At 35.5% G+C, this 25,542-nt stretch overlaps 1 long non-coding RNA gene across 2 annotated transcripts in view; it reads left to right on the top strand.

Moving 5' to 3' along the window:
• Window positions 1-25,095, top strand: part of LOC141385599 (uncharacterized) — a 58,620-nt gene extending 33,525 nt beyond the window's left edge. The window contains exons 2-3 of one of the 2 annotated variants that reach the window (XR_012406331.1): window positions 23,640-23,687; window positions 24,031-25,095. This is a non-coding gene — a long non-coding RNA (uncharacterized lncRNA). The remainder of the gene's footprint in view (window positions 1-23,639; window positions 23,688-24,030) is intronic. The other variant, XR_012406332.1, reaches the window with a different exon arrangement.
• Window positions 25,096-25,542: the final 447 nt, after the last annotated feature.

Genomic DNA, 25,542 nt, shown 5'->3' on the forward strand with positions numbered 1-25,542 from the left:
AAATTGATAGAAGAAATTAAAAATTTCAGTAACACAAAACAAAAACATTTTAACTTATAACATTTACTTTATGATTGTATATTATATTTTTAAACTCTTTTTTTAAAATTTTTAAAATGTTTTTAAAGAAAGTTAATTTAAATAAATCTAGACTCAACATTCTCCAAGGATTATCTTTCACTTAATTTATTTAGTGTTAGGTTAAACATTAAGTAAATTATACATGACATTGCAACACAATCTCACGGAAATTCGTACCTGTTTGAATTAGCGGCTAATTTGTATGAATTTGTATGTTCTCATTTGTACAATTTAGTACGATTTGCTCATCCCCCAATGATGGTTGGGTTTAGGGGTGAGCTTGGTTGTCACGCCTCCCTTGTAAAATCTCACATTTTCGTATGACTGCCTGCAAACTGACAAAATGTAAAATAGTTTCCTTGTGAGGTCAGGCTCGATATTGACAAGATCAAAAGATTCAATAAAAATACTCCTTGTTCAAATTACTTTTAAATGAGAATAAGCAATTTAAAATGAGCTGAAACAACACATTTCTTGAGAGATTTTTTTGGGCACAACATTATTGTTTTTTGTTCAATAGGTTTAATCATTAAATGTTAACCTTTTATCGATTTGTGTTAGGACAACATGCATGAATTGTGTGGAACCCTGCATTTTTACAGTTTTGTACCTGATGTAAGATTATCAAAATATACTTGAATTTTACTTGTGCAATTTATTACAGATTTTTTTAAAAAGTAAATCTTAGTGCATTTTTTTCAGTGACTTTTTGAATCCATTCAAAGGTTTTTTTACCCAAGTACTGTCCTATCTTAACAAAGTATACAGTACAACAATAAAAATATATATATTTTTTAGCTCTTAAGTTATGCATGAATGCCAATTGTCAAAGAAAAATTACACATAAGTATTGTGATTCAGGGTCACATATTATACTGTTTAATTCATTCATTTTCCTTCGGCTTAGTCCCTTTAATTATCAGGGGTTGCCACAGTGTAATGAACCACCAACTTATCCAGCATATGTTATACACAGCGGATGCCCTTTTAGATACAACCCAGTACTGGGAAACAATTATACACTCAGACACTCACATACACTGGCCAATTTAGTTTACCTATTCACCCATACTGCATGTGAGGAAACCGGAGTTGACTTTCTTGCTGTGAGGCGAATGTGCTACCCACTGAACCACCATATCACCTTTATACTCTTTATTAGACTGTTTTAAGCTGCAATTCTTTATTTCCTCTTAATGTGGAGTATCTTTTAAATATGCACCAAATGGAAGTAACAAAGCTTTTATTGCATATATTAATCGCCCTTTCCTAGTTTATGGTTTTCCTTCCTACCGCGTCACACAATGAGAACCTGGGTGCTCGAGGCTGTTGAAGTTCTGCTGTGCAAGCAGGATCCTGTCCTTGTGCTTGAGCTTCAATGAGTTTTTTGTGTGTTTATGTGTCTATTGCGGTCTATTTAAATATACGCACCAAGTAGTATAACCTTTTTTGTTGAGGAGGTTTTGCGCGATTGTAAAAATGCTTTACCTCATCTGAACTACAATACAGTACTAAAGTAGAAGTTTATCTTTACAGTATGAGTCTATCTATATAGTATACATATTTCCTTATAATGGGTATGGTTTACCATGGGGATGATAAATAAATAAATAAATGAATAAATAAATAAATAAATAAATAAATAAATAAATAAATAAATAAATAAATAAATAAATAAATAAACAAATTAGAGATGCTTGGGTGAAAATTATTTGTGATTAATCGCCTTAATCGCCAAAGTCTACTTTTGACATAACTAAAGTGTGTGTACGGAGTATATTTATTATGTATATATAAATACACACAGACATGCATTAATTTGAGAAAATGTTTGTGTTGAGATACAAAATATATGTGCATTTACTGTACATAGAAAATATATGTGTATATAGGCATGAGCAAAAATACACTGAAATGTATTTAAAATTAAAATAGTATCAGTTTTACACGTATCATTATTTCAAAATAAAGCAGCCGCAAATGTATCGAAATGAAATACTGTATTTTATTTTTTGAAAATACTACAAAATACTTTTACAAAGGAGCATGACATTTCTTTGCAAATCTTCCATCTATAGACCTATTGGATCAATCCCTTCACCATTAACTGACTTTGTGAAGTAAACAGTGTTTAACAGCTACAGCGTTTCTCTGAGCAAGTTTTAGTCAGCTTCTCTACCACCTCTTTCCCCTATTATCTTGTACATGAGGAGGTATTCATAAACCTTTGTTTCCTATTTATTTTAGCATACATTTTGTACAAATTTCATGCAGAATGTACTGCCTTGAAGAGGATCTCTTAAATGACTATAAACCATGTAATTTAGATAATGGGCTCTATTTTAACGGTCTAGGCTCAAAGTCTAAAGTGCAGGGCGCAAAAGCATTAAGGTTATGTCCGAATTTACTTTTGCTATTTTAAGGACTAAAAAATATGCACTGCGCTGTGGCGCTTGGTCTAACAGGGTTGAGCTTATTCTTTCTTAATGAGTTATAGGTGTGTTTTGAGAATAAACCATTTAGAGTCTCATCTCCTATTCCCTTTAAGTGTCAGTTGCCTCTCTCCATGGCGCATTTGCTATTTACATGGCGAACTTTGTAAGTGGAAAAACTGAACACTTCAAAACAGTTAAGAAAAGAGTTAAACAGAGCATCTGCAATGCAAGGAGACAGAATGAGCCTCTTCCGTTTGGCCTTTACTCTCACTTTCTCTCTTTCGTAGGTAAGGTAATGGTGTTGAACCCTCTCCACTGAAGACATCCATTAGCTTACATAATTAATGAAAAAAGTGCAAAGATTTGTTTTAAAACTGTTTCTAAATTCAGTTTCCAGCAAAATAATAAATGAACAATAATAATGTAGTGTTGTCAAAAAACTGATTTATATCCAAACACACGTCCTATGCCCCATATGGTCTAAAACCTAACAGGTGGACAAAACTAAGCTTGATTTTTTTTTTATAAAACAAATGCAAATATTAATTTATTCATTTTCTTTTCGGCTTAGTTCATTTATTAATCTGGGGTCGCCACAGCGGAATGAACCGCCAACTTATCTAGCACGTTTTTACGCAGTGGATGCCCTCCCAGCAGCAACCCATCTCTGGGAAACATCCACACACTCATACACTACGATACATAAGAATTAATAAGAATATATCAATAACTCAATTTTGAAAAAAAAAAAAAAATCAAAATAATAATAAATAATTATATATACTGTGTATATATATATATATATATATATATATATATATATATATACACATATATATATATATATATATATATATATATATATATATATATATATATATATATATATATATATATATATATATACATATATATATACATATATATATATATATATATATATATATATATATAYAYATATATATATATATATATATATATATATATATATATATATATATATATATATATATATATATATATATACATACAGTATATATAAATTTCAGTATATATAAATTTATGTTTTTATTAAAGCCATTAATTTTTGCCCAACACTACTACTACTACTGCTAATAATAATAATAATAATAATAATAATAATAATAATAATAATAATAATAATAAATTAAATAAACGTCACCATCACTTTGCTCCTCTTTGCTATATATTTTTATAAACCTAAAAAATTCAGGTAAACAAAACCAGAGAATGAGTGTAGTTACTTCTCTGCATTTTTGCTCATTTTTAACATGACTTGCTTACTTTTGTAGTAAATCACTCTATTATCGCAAAGCCTTGTAATACTTATATCACAATATGCACGTTTCAATACTTTTGCCCTATTATACCGCTGTAAATTTTGTGTACAAATAAAAAAAAGGCAATATTGCTTTTATAAATTGGGGTGAAATGGTAAATTGACATTGCGCTTCCAGAAAAGTGCCTGTCCTTCTGCTATCAGTTACTGTCTCTGTTTATAAATGCTGCATTGTATATTTACCAGTGTCAGTTGTCTGGCGAGGAGGGAAACGGAACTATCAAACTATCACTGAATCAAGTGCTTGTGTTTACTATTTTGTGAGCTTTGGAGGTCTCTGCTTTTATTCCTCCTCCATGAGCAGATCTGGCCATGGCTGACTCAGGGTTTATCAGTGTGAGTGGGCTTTTCTAGGCTGTGTGGGAAAAGGCTTGTTAGCTGAAGCTTTAGCCTGGAGCTCTTGCCGCAGTCAAAGCGAATGTTCAGGCTTCAAAGGGAACATGCGCCTTCCTCTGCAGGCAATGGGCCAATGACCCTGAAGACTTGCTCGTAGATTTAATGTCAGTAAGTACATGTGTTAACATGATGGCTTACAATTGTCCTTAGGTGTAGCCTAAATTACTTCGGACTCAACTAGCAGAGTACTTATTCTTTGATGGGACAATAATTTGCTGTCAACTAAAATAATATTGATGTGTTTATCTTCAGTTTTTCAGCAGTAATGTGGAAAGATTATATTTTTTCCTCTGGTTAATTTATTTGTAAATTATTTATCAGATTGTGAAACAGCATATTTTATATGGGTTACAGTAAGATTAATTATGTTTTTTTATATATGTAGATAATAAACTACAGCAATATGATTCCTTTTAGTGGTCAATTCAGGTATTAGGTAAAGTTAACCTATTCAGTTTTAAAGCTATAGTACTGAAAGAATTGATGAAAAAAGAAAAAAAAAACTGTTAAAGACTTTTTATTTTAGCGACATAGTGGCTCAGTGAGCACCTCGCAGCATTATGGTCGCTGGTTCGAGTCTCGGCTGGGTTAGCTGCCATTTCTGTGTGGAGTTTGCATGTTCTCCCTTTGTTTGCGTGGGTTTCCTCCAGGTGCTCCAGTTTCCCCCACAGTCAAAACACATGCACAATAGGTGAATTGAATGAACTAAATTGGCTGTAGTGTATGTGTGTGTGAATGAGTGTGTATGGGTGTTTCCCAGTACTGGGTTGCAGCTGGAAGAGTGTTTGTTGCATAAAACATATGCTGCATAAGCTGGCAGTTCATTCCACTGTGGCGACCCCATAAATAAAGAGACTAAGTCGAAGGAAAATGAATGAATAAATGAACTTTTATTTTAATGTTTTAAATACAATAATACATTTACAAACTTTATAAACAATACAGTAAAAAATAGTTGTGATTAAGTCACCAGAACTGAGCAATCTGCCTGAAAATGTGCCTTGTGGAGGATCATGTTCCTGTACTAGCATAGAAATGAGGTGTTTTGATAAAGACCCTGTGCCATGTGACAGATGTTTAGATTATTATTCTCACATTTGTTATTATAAGACTCATTTTGCAATTTGTTCAGCTTTGATTCTGCTTAGCAAATGACATCTGCCTCTCATAAAGCTCTTTATTTAGGTGAGGTGGGATTTAGTGGTGCTGTGCAACACGGAGCACCCTTCGTGGTCTTTTTTATACAGATAAAACACTGCAGAATGTTTCACAGTTGAGCTACAAGAGGAGGAAAAGCTGACATTCCCTGGACATTGAAGTCAGTTCATCTTGTCTGTGTTGTGTTCTTCACGATAGCTGAAGTGACATCTTTGCTCCATGAGGATAGTGTCTTGTCTACAAATGTACTGTAAGACCTGATGAAGTGTGTATAGCGGTCAGTGGCTAGTTCTGGATCAGGTTGGTCTGACAGGTGCAGCTGCAGACAGGACAGTGGCTCCTCATCCGTCCTGTCATGTGTACTGACTGTCAACACAGGAGGGTCTCCACTGTATTTGAGGATGCAGAGGTTATCAGACACGCGCTCTGCATTCTCATGATAACATTCACAGTGTCATGGGTTTGTTTTTGCCACCTGAAGATTTGCTTGGTGAGTCTTCTAGTGAGAAGAGAAACAGAACAGGAAATAGATGAGTAATTATAACACTACTATATATATATATATATATATATATATATATATATATATATATATATATATATATATATATATATATATATATATATATATATATATATACAGTTAAAGTCAGAATTATTAGCCTCCCTGAATTATTTGCCCCATGTTTATTTTTCCCCAATTTTTGTTTAATGTAGAGAAGATTTTCTAAACACATTTCTAAACTTAATAGATTTAATAACTCATTTCTAATAACTGATTTATCTTTACAATGATGACAGTAAATATTATTGGATTAGATCATTTTCAAGACACTTCTATACAGCTTAAAGTGACATTTAAAGGCTTAACTAGGTTAACCAGGCAGGTTAGGATAATTAGGCAAGTTATTGTAGTGATAGTTTGTTCTGGAGACTATCGAAAAAAAAATTGCTTAAAGGGGTTAATAATATTGACCTTAAAATGGGTTTAAAAATTAAAAACTGCTTATATTCTAGAATAAATAAAACAATTAAGACTTTCTCCAGAAGAAAAAAATATTATCAGACATGCTGTGAAAATGTCCTTGTTATGTTTAACATCATTTTGGGAAATATTTAAGAAAGAAAAAAAAAAAAGAGGGGGCTAATAAATCTGACTTTAAGTGTATATCTTCCACGTTTTTGCAATTTGAATTAAAACAAGAAAAAAAAAAGTGCAGTGAAGTTTTTCTTGATTGAAATTTAAAAGTTTATTTTATGAAAGAAAACAACTGTATTAATGCATTAGTTACTGTATATATATATTTTTTCAAATATATGAATATGTTTATAAACTAAATAATTTTGTGGACTATTTTAATAATTTGAAATAACTTTTAAAATAAATTTTTTTAAATAAATGTTTGGCAAAGCAGATTTTTGTTAACTGAAATCTTTTTAGAAATGTTTCTAAAATGTATTTTTGGTGCTGAAAAAAAAAAAAACACTTTTTGAGATGTTGAGTTTATATATTTCATATAACAAAAAATGAATCCAGTATCACATTTTCTGTGCAAAAACAAACAAACAACAACAACAAAAAAATTCATTAAGTATTTTTTGTTTTCTTTTCTAAAAGTGAATATTTTTTCAGGAACTCTTGACTGTTTTATAAAATTAACACTATATAAACACATTGTGAATATTGCTTCATAAACCACTGGAGATTCAGAAACACTGCTCTTTTTGTTTTTAATTTTATATCTTGATGTGTCCAAGCGATTCTTTAATTCATTCAACCCATCTCGGGAAACCATCCATACACTATTAACAATTTAGCCTACCCAATTCACCTGTACCACATGTCTTTGGACTGTGGGGGCAACCTGAGCATCTGGAGAAAACTCATGCGAACGCATGGAGAACATGTAAACTCCACACAGAAACACCAACTGACTCAGCCGTGGCTCAAACCAGCGACCTTCTTTCTGTGAGACGACAGCACTACATACTGCGCCACCGCATCGCCCCAATTGGTTCAATGCAAATGATTTTCATCTCATTTTGGTTAATCAGAATTTACCTAAAGAAATAGTAGAACCTCTCATCAAAAAGCTGCACAATTTAAAGTGTAATTAATGTGTGTATTATTAATGTTCGCAGCACATACAGAGATGGAAGAAGTAAGTGTGAAAGTGTAATTATTGGGTTGTAGAGTCTGCGATTGGTCTGGAAGTTGCTCAGGATGTGATAGCGCTTTATCTGATGTTCTGGAAACCTCTATCAGACCTCTGTCCACAGTGGCTCTTTAGCAGCTCTCCTTCTATTTTTACTGCCTTTGAGTGCTTCATCTTTAGAAGCTCATCAGTGGCCACCACAGGATAGTTTGTCCAAAATAAAAGACAACTTGTTTGTTTTCTATTGCCTTTTTTTGTATAAATGAACTGAAATGCTGTACTAAATTATTGGAGGAAGTTTAATTTGATGCCTATATTCCACAGACCTCTTTGTCAGACGGTGAGTCAGCACTTCCCATCCAAATGAAGTAAACCACAGAATTGGTTTTCCCATTGATTTCCTGGAATGTGTGTGTGCACTCATAAATGCCCACACACAGTCAGACAGTTATCTGCTGTTATCGTTCCATCTGTGTTTTCCTGAAAAGCTCAAACATAGTTGAGCTGAGTGTCAGTCCAAAATATATAAATAATAAAATATGTTAAGTGTGTGTTAGTGTATGTGCACAGCCTACTAAAAGCTTAAAAAATATTAATAGTGATAATAATAATAATAATAGTAATAATAATAATAACTCTTAGGTGTTAAACACATGCATAGTAGAAATATTCACTGTGATTTTTACTTCTGCGTCGAGTGATCGGCGTGACCCACGGTGCCTGCCTTGGGCGTAGTCGTGTATTTATACTTCTGGTGCTGCTCTGCTATAAGACTTCCGAAATGCTAGATGGTGTCATGTTTCTTAACGGGTGTTTAGTTATTTCTGAACACTACAAGCAGTGTTGCCAACTTAGAGAGTTTTCAGACTCCTTAAGTGACAAATTTTCACAAAAGTGACTATCGACAAATCTTGCGACTTTTTTTTGTGTGTTACTGGAGATTTTGTATAGACTCTTATGTGCCCATACTGTACCGTCCCTAATCTTCTCAACGAGCTGCGGGTGATGCCGTCGATCCCTCCCTGCCTCAGAGCACTTACAGGCAGCCCAGTCAGTCCTCGTACAGTAGTCTCTCCCACCTGAAGCCCGAGAGCATATCACTCCTCTGCGTACCGAAGGCAAATGATGTAGCAGCGCTACATTGTACAGTCAAACCGATCTGCTTCTCTTTTATTTTAACAATTTAATTTGACCGTTTAATCATTTCTTGTTCACAATCACAGATATTCTAGAGACAGTTTCGGAACTTGTCTAAGCTTATTACATCTGAGAGATCACTGCATATTCACTACACATCTACTGATATACTTTATTCAAACAGCAATACATTTAGTTAAGTTGACATGCATATGTAAAGCGTAGTGCTAATATATATAGCCCTTTATTAATTACAGGCTGTTGACAAACAGAACAAACATAAACAGCATAACGTGATGACGTCAGTAATATGCAAATAGACGTATGATGTAATCTAGTGACATTTAGTGAATTTTCGGGCTGAGCTAAGCGCCTTTTCATTGAAAAAAGTTGGCAACAATGACTACTAGTAGCTAAAACTCATTCAGATGCGGGATCAGGCGGATGTGCAACAATTTCCCACATAGCAAAATATCTCTGGTCCAGCTCTGGCCCACACAACCATCTGTTGCTTGGCCCACGTGGCGCAGTGAATTACGGTACATGACTGGACCAAGTCTGGCTTCCAGACAAGGGCCAAACATGGAGCATATCTGGGCCAAGTCTTAGCCAATTTAATAACCCATATATGGGCCTGAACTGGGTCAGATATGTTGGTGTGTCACGACTGCAATGAAATTGAGAAACCCATGAAGCATTGCCTTTTAGGTGTGCTGTGGGTATGCTTTTTCTCAAATTAAACTGATTGGTAGATTATTTTTTTCCTTTATTCAAAAATAATAACAATGTATTTTAAATGTGGGTCAAAATAGGCCCACATATACATTATTAGCATCTGGGCCAAATACTACATTTGATATCTGGCCCAAGTATTGTGTGCTGCCTTAAAGACGGTGTTACCTCTGCCAAACCCGGGTCAGGTTTTGCCGGATGAATGCCTGCTGTGCCAGATTAATGCCAAATCTGGGCCAGAGTTCTTTGCTACCTGAGTTTAATCATAAAGTAAACACAAAACAAAAGTCTCCAACTGGAGCTCCTTCACAGGACTTGATACTTAAACAATCACTTCATTTGGCTCGCGACTCTCAGAACTGCCCATGCTTGTCAGCACTTCCAAGCTGACCAATAACAGAGCTTGCGCTACACCTCAAGAAAGACTGAAAATTCACAGTCTGTAATTTGTTCTTTAAAAAAAAATTAAGAGTAAAAATATAATAATTAAAACTGTAGAGGGTATATTTTAATAATTTTGTCATATGTCTTCCTTTTATTGTTGTACCTCTGCAATAGCATATGTGTAACAAACAAAAAAGAAAGCAAACATGTATATTGGGTTCGTGAAATTGAATGAAATGAATGATAGATGAATGAAATAATGACAACAACATATTTTCTAACACATTGAGAATCAGAAACACAAATAAAAATGCTTTCTTCAAATGCACTTGTTTGTAGTTATTTTTTGTTATACATATGCGTATAAACACAAAACATATGATGGATAAGTTGGTGGTTCATTCTGCTGTGGCAACCCCTGATTAATAAGAGGACTACGCTGAAAAAATAAATGAATGAATGAATAAATGAATGAATGAATGACATTGATGTTAAAAAAGCAAATGTACGAAATTGAAAATAGTCACATTAACCTTTAACCAGAAGTTTTTCTATGGCTGAAAAACATGGGCTCTGTATATAGTCCATTAGAAGGTTTTGCCTTGTGTAAAGGGCCAATTCAAAAAAAAAAAAAAAAAAAAAAAAAAATTATCCCTACCCCTTCCTCTTGGCTCTTAAAACAGTGTGAAGGAAAGGGGCTCCAAGATTTATCCTTAAGAAGTGGGACATCGCAAAAAGACCTACACATGTCATTGCAATCTCTTACTTCATATGGGATCGATGATGGAGACTGCTGTAGTTATAGTTAAGAGCCAAGGGGAAGGGGTAGAGATAATTTTTTTTATATATAATTATGCTACTATTAATAATACTACTTTAAACAGCATGACTAAAAAGCATGAACACTGTTATGAATGTATTAAAACATATGCTTGTTTATTGTAAAAATTCTTAAGAATGGCAAAAAAAAAAAATAAATAAATACAAAATTGTGCATCTCATGACTCAAATATACAGCCATGTTGCCGTTGTAGATGGTGTAGTCTTGGAAATTTTCAAACCCTGTGGTTTTTAGTGGAGTGAAAATCTCTATTTCAAGGGCTGTGTAGCCCTTCCCCTACGAAAGAGAAGGGTAGGAGAAAGGGTTAAGGGGTAAAATTGGGATCGACCTAATTAGGCCTAATGGCATACTCAAACACTGTACAATTGACTTGAACTGTGCCGAAGTGATCACACTTGTCAAACAAATCGGGAAACACACCTAGGCACTGTTCAGATAGCATGTGAGTGCACCCTAAATCTCTTCTCTTTTCTTACCTGCATGCACTGTGAAAAATTTGTCAAATTATATTTTTATAATAACATTAACAGTTACCAATATGAAAATTCCTTTGACTACATTGCTATGCTACAGAAAATGAAAAAAAGAAGCATCTTGTTTATATTTCTGCATTTATGCACATCTTAATGATCTAAACCTCACCCACAGTTCCGTCATTTGGGTTCATTTCTCTCAGCTTTTCATCCCTGGATAATTTCTTTCAGTTTTCCCAATGGCGAACCACCTTGTAAATCATCTAGATTCAGCATTTTCATGGATGCTGACAGACCAGATTGCAAGTTACATGTCATTATCTCTTGGAATTGCGAAACTGATGCTTGACTTGCTGCCAGATCAGAATAATTTCTTCCCTCAGTGCCACTGATGTCATGCTGTAACATATGTGAAACATGTTGAGGTCACTGACAGTCACAGGGAAGGACTCAAGGTATTATACTACATCCAAAATTCTGCAGAACTCCAGTTTTAGTTTATTGTGAAGCCTGCAGATCAGCAACGTTGGAGAAAATTACTCCATTATCAAAGTCATTATCACAAAATCTTTATAACTTTTAACTTCAGTCAGCGCATTCAACACAGACTCATTGTGAATATGTGCTTCAGCCTACATTTTTTTTGGGAAACTACAAAAATGTTATGAAACATATGTTTGACTGTAGTTTCACTGTAATAATATTATTACAGTGAACATATTATACAGGAACATATTATCAATGATTGGTTTTGCTCAAAACCAAACCAATACCTCAAAACAACTTAAAAGTTACTGCTATTTGTAATGAAATAAGATTTTCTGACATACTATTTCTACTTCCATATGGGCTACTTTTCAAGCCTGATCAGTTTGTATTTTAGCTCACTTTGCTCAGTGTTTAACTTGTGACTTGAAACACAGAGTCCGTTGAAGCACGCTTTAACAAAAGAGATAAGCAATGTAAAATCAAGGTGCCAATTACATGGTGTGGATAAGGTTTCCCACATGCTTGCCATTAAACGACCATTGGTTTGGTTTAGGGAAGAGTTTAGGACAGTGTTTCGGATGGTGATGGATTGCATGACAAGCACTGCCTTCTCATTGGACATGCACAAGAAGGACATGTATCTGAAATGTACAATAAAACATACCCTATGTAACATATTTCAAATTTGCAACAATGTAGATAGCAGCCTCTGGTGGATTTGGTATCTGAAATGTGCAATGAAACATGTAGACTGAGGCATATACAGTGGGTGATACTTTAAAATGAGCATTACTGCTGCGACTTGTAATGCCACCGCTCTATAGGAGTCAGAGCGTTTTTTTTTTTTTAGGTATGACCGCAGTTTGTGACTATGCCGCCAGGGGCACAAAGGGACGGGATGTGAATGGACAGAAATGGCCTAAACAGTAGCTGTTAATACTCTGCTTCTTGTAAATGAAGACAAACAATGAAACAAAGATTTAGATCAACTTGTTAACAAGCTTTATTATCATTGTAAACTTATGTGCAATAAAGATTCATTTTGGAAAGTAGAATTAAGGAAATAAAAGACAACTATAATGAAAGTACAACATAAATACAAATAAGTAGGCCTAAATAAATAAATTGGAAACATTCTGAAGTGGTGACATCTGTACACTTACTGGCCACTTTATTAGGTACAGCTTCCTAGTTCTGGGTTGGACCTCCTTTTGCCTTAAGAACTGCTTTAATTTTTTTGTGGCATAGATTCAACAAGGTACTAGAAATATTCCTCAGAGATTTTGGTCCATATTGACATGATAGCATCACACAGTTGCTGCAGATTTGTCAGCTGCACATCCATGATTTGAATCTCCTGTTCCACCACATCCCAAAGGTGTTTTATAAACTGATTTCATGCGGCCGCCATTTTTAAAAGCGAAATCGAGGCTGCAGTGGGAAGAAACCCGGAAGTATTGTTGGGAGTTACAAAGGAACGTTGTGTACCTGACTGTATATTTTATCAGCGAAGAGAAAGTGACACAAATTTATAATTTCACCCCCTTCCGAGTGACCCGAAGGTCGTTCTGAATAAATAGGGAAAATAAAAAGGGATATCAGAGTTCATTTTCAGCTAAGTTAAGGGAAATGGCACTAGTTAGCAAACGTTTTCTTTCCCAAACATACATTTTAGATGCCATTTATCAAACTCAGGTTAATGAACAGATTCTTTCACTTTATTAGACTTGTCACGATACTGAATTAAAAGAAAAACGACAATTTCCCGCTAACATTCAAGGCACTGTTGATGGCTTTCACACACAGACGAGCAATCTTCTTGATGACTCGACTGATCTTCATGGCTGCTTAGCACTCTAGTGTCCGTGTATCTGTGTTTGCACTGGGTGAAGAGTGGTAAACTGATGAGCACTGGTGAATACTATGGTAAATCATCGCTGTTTATGAACACGCTCAGCGGCTCTTGATTGAACGTTTTTAAAACTTCAGCACAGAGAAAGCACTATTACAGACAACACGAGGGTGAGCTACAGAGGACTGCTGTGTTTTATCGCTCACCAGGTTACATGGGCTGAAGCAGGAAAGCCCTCCCACTGTGTTTAACTGGTGCCATGAACTGAAGCCTAGTGTAACGAGGAGACTGACACGGAGGGATCCATTATGCAGTATTTATTTATCAAGCTCTCACTCAAACACACAATATGCACCAATGTGCAAACACACATCAACAAACGTCTTAAAGGTATCAAGACTGGTGGTAAACAGACACAGAGGGATTTACCAGACATGGGTCAAGGGCAGGTAGCGAGTATCAGAGTCCGTGTATCAGGCTTGGGTCGTGGGCAGGCAGCGAGTATCAGAGTCCGTGTATCAGGCTTGGGTCGTGGGCAGGCAGAAGGCGAAGCAGAGTCAGAAACAGGCTGGAGTTGTACACGAGAGATCAGGCAGGAAATAACGCTCAGTAATGCTGGCCGGGGCTAAACAAGACTTCGCACTGACTGAGCGTTTGTGTGCGGCTTATAAAGGGTACGTGGGTCGTTAACAAGATTCAGGACAGGTGTGAGCACAATCAGCGTAGTGGAAGATGTAATGCTAGAAGTGCGGAGATGGCGGCCTCTGCTGGCCAGCGAGGGGAGTGACTGGGACCGAGTCGGTGACACCTAGGAGGACACTTGAGCATACTCTTAAAGAGATTGGGATGTTACTTGATGCTAAATTGCTTTTAATTGTTTAAATTAAACTTACTGAATTATATTAAAGTGATGTTTAACACCATTTCTGCATTTTGAAATCTCGGCAACAGCTGGAGGTTTGTAGTCCACTGCATGTTACTGCAATGTTTACAGTGATGGTCCTATACTTCCAGGTCTCTTCCCAACGCAGCCTCACTTTGGTTCTTTAAAATGGTGGCCGCGTGAAATAAGTGTATTGGATTGAGTTCTAGTGACTGTGGAGGCCATTTAAGTACAGTGAGCTCATTGTCATGTTCATGAAACCAGTCTGAGATGATTCCTGCTTTAAGACATGCTGGAAGTAGCCATCAGAAGATGGGTACACTGTCGTCATAAAGGATTGGGTCAGCAATGATACTCAGGGAGGCTTTGACAGTGACAGGATGCTTAATTGGTTCTAATTGGCCCAAAGTCTGCCAAGAAAATATTACCCACATATCCCCCACACCACCACCACCAGCCTGAACCCTTGATGCAAGGCAGGATGGATCCATAATTTCATGTTGTTGATGCCAAATTCTGCCTCTACCATCCAGAAATGGAGACTCATGAGACCAGGCAACGTTTTTCCAATCGTCTATTGTCCAATTTTGGTGATCCTATCATAAATGACATTTGTTTTATATAAAGGTAATATATAACTTGTATGTCATGTAATTTGCATATCTTTCCATATATCAGATTTCTTTATGGGAGGAAAGCCTCTGAATGTCTTTCTCTTATGCTCTGTATTTGTTGAACCACAGCTTTACTTGAGTGGAACATGCAGAGAATGTGAGTTAATTATACAGATGAGTGGCTGCTCATGAGTGCTAACTTTGCTCTGTATCATTAAGCGGCTACTCATCAAAGAAACACCTTGAGTTAGTGACTGACGTGATGTTTAACCTGACCAGTGTGTTCTCAACTTCATAAATCACTCTCAGTGAGTAAGCCCTTAAGATCCTCTTACTCTGGAGTGGGCATCTGGTAGAGCTTTAACTTAGAATCATCACACTTTATTGACTGTTTTATTCGGCTATGCATGGTAGTCTCTCATTTCTTGGGGTTATTGAAACCTTTCCATGACGTGTTTTTTTTTTTTTTCAAAGCAGTGCAGGAATCTAAATAGCTTCTGCTGCATTGTATGCTGTATGGAGGGAATGCAGCAATTATTTGCTCATTTTATTACATTTCAGAGCTATTGCTATACAAGGGGTATTGTCTGTGTTCAGTGCTGTATTCAATTTTCTCTTACTGTAGCTCTTGTTCCACTACCACTTTCTGAGAGTGACCCATGTTCTTCTCTTATCTATTGGGTTTATCTTAAAGGGAACAGTTCTCTTGAATGTAAATTCAGTCACCATGTTCTCACCCTCACATAAGGGCAAACATGTATGAGATTTGAACTCACAACTGGAAAATATTAGGACCTAAACCACTCTGGACCTGCATGAAAACCTTGAAAATTATGTGTTTTTTCCGGATTCATACTTAATAGTTATGTGTTTGAGTAAAATAAAGCCTACTGATGACATTCTTTTTTCAAATTTAAATTAATTTTTTCTTACATAGTCAATTTTTGCATAAAATAACAAAAAAGAGCCATATTTCAAACTTGTTGTTCATTCGTTTGTTCGTTCGTTCAATCATTCATTTTTCTTTGGCTTAGGTGAAGTTTAATTTTAAACTAATTTCAAGAGGAGCACGTGCTCATGATTGACCCAGCTCGCCCACATTAGCTAATCATGATCCTCCAATGAAAGGATCCCAAGTCACTGTATATATCCTCATTTTCTTTCTACAACTATCTTTGTCTGGAAGAAACCCCCCTCCTCTCCCTCTTCCACCTAAATCCAAAATGGGCGGCACGGTGGCCCAGTGACTAGCACTGTTGCCTCAAAGCAAGAATACCAATGGCGTTGGGTCCTCGCTGGGCCATCTGGTATTTCTATGTAGAGTTTGTATGTTTCCTCCCAGTGTCCACGTGGGTTTTCCCTGGGTTCCCCAGTTTTCTCCAACCGTCCAAATATGCTCTTTATTATAGACAAAATAAGCCTAAATTTTTTTTCTAATGTCTTACTCTCAGGTATTTTAGCTTGGCCTCAGCAGCGGGGAAGTTTGAGATCTCTATTTAAGAGGTCTAAATAAAGAAGAGATGTCTAAATTTGAACTACAGTATCCTGGTAAAATAAAGTGTAAACAAAAAATAAATAAATGAAAAATGAATGAAAAAATACACTCACCCTTGATTTGTTCCAAACCAGTGTATTTATTTATTTTTTTTTCTGTTGAACACAAAAGTAGTTGCAATGGGTACAGAAACCCCCTTAAATCTTTCATTCCTTGTTATAATGCAGCCATTTGCTAAAATCATTAGTTCTTTTTTTCTTATTAATGTACTCACAGGACCCCATATTGACCAACCCAGTCTCATTCTGGAAATGTAGCCCCACGGGTGTTTCTGGAGACCGCGAAATACATCCCGGGAGGTACGTATTTGTGCAGTTTTTGTTTTCGCGAGTCCGTGAAAGGCCACTGAGCACGTTTTTTTGCATCTCGAATGCCTACAGCGTCCGCGCTGTTCTCACAAAAAAAGCCGCCAGAGGCCGCTGTTAAACGACCGTCTGATTGAATGAATGGCTGAATGGTGGACTGGGCAGCCGGCCAATTGGCTGACCTAGCCACCCCCCTCCTCCTCCTTCTTCCCTAAACCCAAGCGCAGATTTACAAAAGCCGCTCAGAAAAAAAAAGCCCTCATCCGATTTTGACCACGTTTTTGGATTTTACCGCATTCTCGCCCCGTTATGAACTCGTTCGCTTTATTTTTTGGAATCTGTTTTTTGTCTTACCTGATTTCTGGAACTGCTCTTCCCCGGACTAGAACCTAGTCATACGCCGCGGCCAGCTGCTCCTCCTCCGGGCCTCCGCTTTGCCAACGTAACACGATGAGCTAACCGGACAAACTGCTTGCAGCGGGAAAGCCCTCCACACGGAGGTGAGCCGTCAGCCAAGCCGGCGAGTGTAGGGTTCGCTTGAAAAAACGAAATGTGGCCATACGTATCTCCGGCCACGTAAATCGCGGTCTCCAGAAACGTGCGTGGGGCTACATTTTCAGAATGAGCTTGGGTTGATATTGACAGAAAAACACATAATAGTTGAAATTTTTCGAGTTATTAAAAAAGAAAAACTGAAATGTCACATGGGCCTAAGTATTCAGACCTTTTGTGGTGACACTCATACAGTATATATTACTGACATACTGTCCATTTCTTATTCTATGGTTTTACTCCTTCATTTTAGCCAGCTAATTCTGCAGATTGGATTTGATTAGGAAAGCCTCACACCTGTCTATATAAGACCTTACAGCTCACAATGCATGTCAGAGCAAATGAGAATCATGAGGTCAAAGGAACAGCGTGAAGAGCTCAGAGACAGAACTGTGGCAAGGCTCATATCTGGCCAAGGTTACAAAAAATTCTGCTACACCTAAGGTTCCTAAGAGCACAGTGGCCTCTACAATCCTTAAATGTAAGACGTTTGGGACGACCATGAACCCTTCCTGGTTGTCCTGCCAAACTGAGCTATCGGGGAAGAAGAGCCTTGGTGAGAGAGGTAAAGAAGATCCCAAAGATCACTATGGCTGAGCTCCAGAGATGCAGTCGGGAGATAGGAGAAAGTTGTGGAAAAGTCAACCATTACTGCAGCCCTCCACCAGTCAGGGCTTTATGGCAGAGTGGCCCGAAACATGGAGTTTGCTAAAAAAACACCTGAAAGACTCCAAGATGGTAAGAAATAAGATTCTCTGTTCAGATAAGACCAAGATATAACTTTGTGGCCTTAATTCTAAGTGGTATGTGTGGCGAAAACACAGAATACAGTCCCAACAATGACGCAGCTTCAATGATTTAAGCAAATGGCTTTAATATAACATTTAAGGGTGTCTGAATACTTTCCCTACCCACTGCATATTAAAGAATGCAAAAAAATAAATAAAGATTAATTGGCCTCCATAGTATTTGTTTTCTTTCTATAGGCGTCAATGGTTAGAGGTTTCTAACATAGTAACAGAGTAACTCTGATTGGTTGTAAAATGTCATCAGTATTAGATGGGAAAAAAAACAACAAACTAAATGTGTGTAAACTGTCCTTTTAAAAACTGCTCTTAAACTTTTACTGAGGGCTGTCAAGTCTATAATGGAATTCTCAACAAGAATGAGCCATGGGTAATTTTAGAATAAATGTACGTGCAGCAAGTTTTCTCCTGTGACACTGGCCTGGGAACAAAGTCCATTTCTCTTTTAGTGCCCTTAACGTAAGTGGCCATTTGTCCAAAATCATATACTTTGGTTTAAAACGGGCTGTAAGCAAAAGTGGGAGGAAACATCCCATTAGTGAAAACTTCACTCACACAGGCTTGGAAGAAACACACCAAGAGGGCTGTGCTGATTCTGAAGCAGTGTACCTTATAAATATGTTTGTAAAGATGCTAAACAATACAAACAATGAACTAAATAGGATCTTATTATTGGCATTTACAGAAGCTTGACCTTTACATCAGTGGAGCATTTCACACAAGGTTCTTTATAAAGAACTAATGCTCTTTATATCATGGGTTTTAGTCTTTTAGATGCCACAAAACCACCAAATATGATGCTCCTCATGCAAAATCCATCTGTATGAAGACTCAGTTACTGTAAAATGTAAAGTATTTGAATGGCTATTTAAGTAATATAAATGGGTAAACATTGTTTTTTGTTTCATCCATTAATTTGTTCATTCATTTGTTTTGTTTACTTGTTTGCTTATTTTTATGTGTTCAGTATTTTTTTGTGTTTATGTTGGAAGTTTAAATTTGGAAAATGAATTATAATCATATTTTGAGTGATTTGTTTTTAATATTCTAAACTGAAAGAATATTTGGTCCTGATTGTTTGGTTTTGCTTTTTGTTTGATTGATTGATTGTTTGTTTGTCTATGATTTATGTGAAATGTTTTTTTTCCTCCTAAGTTTTTTTCTGCTTGTTTACATGGCACTGGCATTTTGGTAATGTAAATCAACAAACCAATATTTTTTTAAAGAGCGAACTGTATGTTTTGGAATAAATAAATAATATATAAAATATACATAGGCAATCAAGCGTTTTCGATAACTGGCAATAAATCTATTACAGCATTGTGAATGCATTTTCACCCATTTGCCTTTACAAAATTGTTATCATTCAGCAACATTGGAAGGTTTTTGAGTATGAGCCATCTTTTTTAGGTCATGCCACAGCATCTCAATAGGATTCAGCTCAGGACTTTGATTAGGCCAATCCAAAATCTTCATTTTGTTTTTCTTCATCCATTCAAAATTAGATTTGCTGGTGTGCTTTGTATCATTGTCCTGCTGGAGTAGTAGTAGATCTTTTAGTCTACTTTACTACGTCAGCCAGGTTCTATTTAAGTAATTTCTTGATTTTTGTTGTGTAATGTAACCTTAACATCTTGTTAATGGCATTGGCTTTGATCAAATTCAGTTTTCAGAATTGGCCATTTAACCAATGCCTGAGAAAAGCAAAAGCTATCACTTTATATTGACAGTCTCATTTAGACATACTACATGTCAACTTAATAAATCATTAAATTGTCTGCTTAATATCTGCTAACAGTCAAACCACAATACATTTTAGTTCAACATTATACATTATATTTTTATTATACATTTATTATACATATTTTTATTAAGTAACTTTACAACCACATACCAGATTATTCTGATAATCCCAACCTTGACCTTTATGGGCTCTATATATAAACACTGTAACGAGAATTATGGTGAAGTGAGCCTTGTAGTATTAACTTTTACTAAACTAGTTGCATCTAAGGGACTTTATCTAATTGCTAGAAATAACTGAGATTTCTGTTATTCTAACTGTGGAGCATATTTAGATGATTTCTAGCCAAATTGAGCCATAATATTGTCTGAGATGTTCTTTTTAAGAACCACTCCAGTCCATCATTCCACAGTGGCAGCACATTATTTCTTTAATTTGGCTCCGCGTCTGTCATTATGAAGAGGTCATTTCACCTGGTGCAGATGTTGCTGTTACTAATGAGTAGGCAGGTTCATTTTATGAGGTTAAAGATGAGAATGTGGGGTCAGGCTTAATCTAGTGAAGGGGGAAATCATCTGTTCCAATGTCACCTTGTCTTGTAGTGCAGGAGAAAGGTGGCTGTCTGGACAGGGAGTAATTCACTGCTCTAACTTTAAAAGAAGCATTAGCCAGCATTTAGGAGCAAAAGTGCCAGCTGTCTGTAGCTGTGCTTCCATCCACGGTCCATTTTAGAATATCACATAAAAAAAAAGTGCTTAATGGAAACACCAAGATTAGCATACATTTTGTAAAAGCGCATGAGAAAACGTTATGTGCATAACTGAACACGATACATTTTTTATTTGATAAGAAAAAATGAACAAAACTATGATAGAAACACATTTACCGAATAAATTCCACCATGTGCATCAAAAAAGTCATGTGATTTAGTTTTATCAGATCATGTGATGATAAATATGGGCAAAATGAAACACATTGTAAAACATCTGAAATGTTGTTTTGTTCAGCCTGGAATCCAAAGTCTTTTATCAAAGTATTAATGCATCCCAGAACTTTTGAGCATCTCACTCTTCCAAAAGCCGACTTGTGTTCATGACGTTTCAGCGTCATCATCTGAGGCATAAGTAATTTTATTATACAGTAGAAAAAAAAAAGTCCCACATTGGCTTCTCTCACCAGAGCAAATTCCATGTAATTGTTTTGAGATCTGCTGCCAGTTTATAAAGGAGCAGATATCTGGTATTTATGGTAAAGTGACGATTTTGTTCTCTTTGACTGTGTGCTTTATTGACAAATGTTTTATAAGATATTCAAATTTTGCACATGAGTTTAATTTGCATATTTGGAAATGTTTCTGTTCCTGACTCTTTGAACACATGCGTCCTTTACATGCAGCTCTACATTTACTTCTTCATATGTGAACTGTCACAAGACCTTCTGTGGGCTATATAGTTTGATCACTTAATCTTAGGATTTCCTAGTTTTATACAGACAAATTTAAATGTATTAAATATACATAAGCAACACTTTAAAATAAGTTGCCATTAAGTACTGTTAATTAATGTCTTTATTTGCTAATATAAACAATAATAAGCAATACATTTAGTAAAGTATTAAATCATCTTAATTCATTCAACTCAAAGTGCATTAGATATTGTTAAAAGGCACAAGTTTAGATTGCTATAATAAATGCTGAACTATGATTTAATAACAAAGCTCCTTGTTAAATATATTTGTTTATAAAACAATATTTGTTCATTTTATTTTATGTTAGTAAATACATTAACATTAACTAATAGAATAAGTGGCTTAATATATATGGGAGGTTTGCGTTGGCAACGAGGCCACCAAGGTTATAATAGTTTTGGATTTTTCATTAGTTTTAGTTTCTATTTTCGTTTTCGTTAACTAGTTCAACCGGTTCACTTAGAAGATCCAGTTAAAAAGATTCGTTCGCGATCGCGATACAGAAATAAAACCAATTATTGGTCACAAATGTGTTAAAGTAATAGTTTTAAGTCTCTGTATTTAATGCTGTCACCATGCTGCTGTCATGTCCACTTGTTTTTGTCGCAGAAGCAACAGCGAGGATGACTAGAACTGGCTCGATCTGGCCAGTGGCAGCAGGAAACTCTGAGGCGCGAAAAACACAAACACCTGTGCGGGGATTATATTTACTTTTAAAAGGCTTACAGTAAGATTATGCATTACATACAGTTGCAAATACGAAAACTAAGGAGGTTTTAGCTATAATTTTAAATTAGTTTTTTTTAAAAAACTCTTGTTTTTATTTTTATTTTAGTTAACGACAATTATTTTACATTTTAGTTTTCATTTTTTTGTTTGTTTTCGTCAACTATAATAACCTTGGAGGCCACAGGCCGATATACAGCTTTATTGATCTGCTACTTATGTGATATTGCGTTTATATCACAGTTTGATGGCATAATCGTGTATATAAAAAAAAAAATCTGTATTTCTCTGTTGCAATCATGTGATCACAATAACCACGAAAAAGCCAAAGCAAAGCAATCACTAGCAGTTTACTGTTGTGACAGGCTAATGGCCGCAGACGCACTGTCTCTCAGAAATTATAAATATATAAAATAGGCACTATCCATATAAATAAACAGCATAGATGCAATTTATGCAATCTAGTACTATGATACAATCTAAACAACAACATTCTCCCCTAAAAAGCCTCAAAAGTACATTTATGTTGTCCAACAGCAGCAATATTTGTCAAACTGCAGTGAGTTTATTGATATCTGGCTGGAGTAATATGCTTAGTTCACTCTAATTCTCAACTATCACTCTATATATCAATGAATCTCAGACACGCAGGTTTTCACTGTGCTTCCTTTACTTCACATGCATGCGCATAGCAATGACGTCATACACTACAAACCATACATGGTCTGTCACATCCTCCCATCCTGCTGTCTATATACATAACATATTGTAACAATAGAGACGGGTGAGGAGGCTGTATAAGGGCTGATATTGCAGAATGCAAAGGCTATGTCAGTTTCGAGAACCAGACAGAACTGTTGTATTTACAATATACAATATATATATATATATATATATATATATATATATATATATATATATAATGTACTTTTTTTAATGCAGTGCCCTAATATGTGTTTTAGGGTTCACAGAAATGTCCAGTAACAAAGGGATAATGTGCAGATCATCACCATGATCAGATAATCACCATTACATTTTTATGTTTCTGTCATTGTATTTTGGCTTCATTTATATAGTCAGAAGTTTAGAGCCCAGTTAGGGATTCATTAATTCATTATGATTTATATGTGGGAAAAACATTCAATACTAAAATACTGACATATGTCAGACTGCAGGGAGATGCTGCCTAAATGTGACTCATGAACAGCTGTTAGCCATTTCTTTATGATGGTTGTAACTGGGAAGTAAAGATGCGGGTTGTGACTGCTTTGGCATAGAGATGATGGTGGCAGTTTTGATGCATTAGAGAAATGTGGCTGAGTTCAAATGAAATGCTTAAGTTGATGAAAAGATCTCTTAACTAGAACAAACATGGCCAACTGTTTTACCCTCAGCAAAGCTCTCACTTCAGCCAGACCACAGCTGACTGTCCATTAGTAATGTGAATAAATCGATCTGGATTTACCCTTTTTTTGTTTGTTTGTTTTTTGCAGATTTTGGAAGATTTGTCTTGAACTGAGCAAGATTTCAGTAACAAGGAGGTATTTTATATTCTGCTTTAGACAATCTGTTAACTAAAGGTAACTTATAGATTAAGTAAATGTAGCTGTAGCCTATCAATAATCAATCATTAGATACATTAGTAGATGTCTGCTTAATGTCACTTTATTTTGGTGGTCACCCAGAAAGCATTCTACTGACTGATTAGTAACTTAATTCAACTAACCGGAACACAAAGTCTGTACCATGCTAAATCCTAATCAAAATAAATTAACATGTTGAAATGCTACTTTTGTAGTGAAAATAATGTCTCAGGGGACCATAAAAATAATGCCTAAGCAGGTTGTTCTTCCTCAAATTGTATTGCTGCTCTGCACTTTTCAGAATATGCAACACAAACTCATAAAGCTTCAGCATCACAATTGCTGCAACAAAGGGTCGTTGGAAGTTGGCAAAAATGCCATCAGTGCTCAATTGTGGATTTGTCATCTGAAATGTTCAATGAAACGTACCTGGAGCAAAGTATTTTACATTATGGAAAATGTAGACTGAGGTACTTATTTCCAATGAGCCTGGGTATTACATTAGTATCTGTGTGTAGCCTTTATGATGCAAGCTGAGATTGCATCACTCAGCGATGCAATGTCAGACACAATAAACTCAATGGAATGAGTGACGTCACTGTGACGGGTAGGGTTAGGGGTGGGGTTAGATGAGCACATTAAAAAGCATTGGATGCAGGTCAGATTGCACTGCACCAGGTCTGCATCCAGACCCCTCTCGGGCATTACTGAAATTAGTGAATCTTTCTATCTAACTATTTTTTGTAAGGGTTTTGAGTTTGCTTTCTGCAACCTACCATTTCGATTCTTATAAATTGCTTAACTGAGCACAAGTTACAGCATCTGTTGTAGTGTAAACCTCCTAGTGTAGGACCCCATGCAGAGAGGGGTTTGGCTGATTTCCAAAGACTTTGTTCTTTGTGAGATGTTTGATTTTCTCTACTGGTGTTTACTGGTCATTAGTAAGAATAGTGAGCCTCCTACTTGGCTTCAGCACACTGTTTTTAATTGCAAAACATGCAACCTCACACACAGATTCTAACACAAACACATTAACACTTTGGATCAACAGTTCCTGTTCATTTGGAGTTGCTTAAATTGAACCATTTCTACAAATAGCCCCATATGGAAATGGCAATATATGAAAATATCTATTAAATGATTGTTGAACATATATGTTCATATTTGAAAATACTGATGACTTGATGGTTAATATATGTACATTTTTGTAATTCTGATTTTTATAGTCAGTAAATAAAATAATGTCATAGTTAATATATGCACATTCATGTACGCATTTGTAATTATGTAGTAATTAAGTTGCAGTAATTATGCTAGTGTTGTCCAATTGCAATGAACATTTAATAAAATAACACATTGAAATGATACCCTTATTCTGTGATTTTTTGCAAAGTTATTTTAACAATTTTTGTTCAAATATTTGACACATATAATTAACTTTTGTATGTAGGAATATTAAAACAAGGATTTTACAATGTACAAACATTTATTGACATATCGTCACCTTGGAATTATAAGGGTCTATCTGCGTTCTGAATGATTTTGAGATATTGAGCTTCAAAGTTTTTGCATTCCATAGCAAACAGTGTGTGTGTGTGTATATATGTATATATATATATATATATATATATATATATATATATATATATATATATATATATATATATATATATATATATATATACATACATACATATATATTTGTGGTGGTCTGTTATTGGCGTTAACGTGAGACTCTTATCGCACAATAAAAAAATGTCGCTGTTAATCTATTCTCAAATTTGGGTTGGAAGTTGGGTCTGTTCTATGAAAG

This window comes from Danio rerio, chromosome 5, assembly GCF_049306965.1.
Source record: "Danio rerio strain Tuebingen ecotype United States chromosome 5, GRCz12tu, whole genome shotgun sequence".
NCBI classification, from domain to species: domain Eukaryota; kingdom Metazoa; phylum Chordata; class Actinopteri; order Cypriniformes; family Danionidae; genus Danio; species Danio rerio.